The following is a 948-nucleotide window of genomic DNA, read 5'->3' on the forward strand; positions in this document are numbered from 1 at the left end:
CCAACTGAGCCCCGGCCAGGGAGTAAATGGAGGTTCTAAAGAAATGTTACTGGGTTGCAGGCTCCATCCCCAGAGGGGGGCATGCAGGAGGCAGCTGATCAATGATTCTCATTATTGATGTTTCTAGCTCTCTGTCCCATCCCCTCTGAAATCAATTTTAAAAAAAGAAAAAGGATGACTAGTAGTTTGGGGAGAGGCTCAGGTAAAAGCCAGACCCCAGGCCTCCTGGCTCCACAGGCTCCCCGCTGTGCTGAGGGGGAGCCCTGCGAAGAGACGCTGCCCAGCCCGCCCGGGGGCAGCCTGCGGGGCTCAGGCAGGTGCCGCCCCACTTCTCCGGGAGGCTCACCTCCTGCCCCGGAAGTGGTTCTGCCGGAAGTCAGGAGGCTGAGGGTCTGTGCGGAGCTCAGGCAGGTGTCACCCATCTTCTCCGGGAGGCTCACCTCCTGCCCCGGAAGTGGTTCTACCGGAAGTCAGGGCGCGGAGGGTCTGTGCGGGGCTCAGGCAGGGATGTCTGCCTTTCTTTCTTTTTTCAAATTCTCACCCAAGGACATGTTTATTGCTTAGAGAGAGGAGGGGGAGAGAGAGAGAAAGAGAGACGAACATCAATTTGAGAGAGAAACATTGATTGATTGCCTCCTATATGTGCCCCGACTGGAGATGGAACATGCAACCTAGATTTGTGCTCAGACTGGGAATCAAACCCATAACCTTTTGGTGTAGGGGAGGATGCTCCATCCAACTGAGCCACCCGGCCAGGGAGTAAATGGAGGTTCTAAAGAAATGTTACTGGGTTGCAGGCTCCATCCCCAGAGGGGGGCATGCAGGAGGCAGCTGATCAATGATTCTCATTATTGATGTTTCTAGCTCTCTGTCCCATCCCCTCTGAAATCAATTTTAAAAAAAGAAAAAGGATGACTAGTAGTTTGGGGAGAGGCTCAGGTAAAAGCC

General features: G+C 53.8%; 1 protein-coding gene across 1 annotated transcript in view; it reads left to right on the forward strand.

Annotated features, from left to right (window-relative positions):
• IMMP2L (inner mitochondrial membrane peptidase subunit 2) overlaps positions 1-948 on the forward strand; it is a 493,363-nt gene that overhangs the window by 33,526 nt on the left and 458,889 nt on the right. The gene's annotated exons all lie outside the window — the stretch shown is intronic.

This window comes from Myotis davidii, unplaced genomic scaffold (genome assembly GCF_000327345.1).
Source record: "Myotis davidii unplaced genomic scaffold, ASM32734v1 scaffold573, whole genome shotgun sequence".
NCBI lineage: Eukaryota > Metazoa > Chordata > Mammalia > Chiroptera > Vespertilionidae > Myotis > Myotis davidii.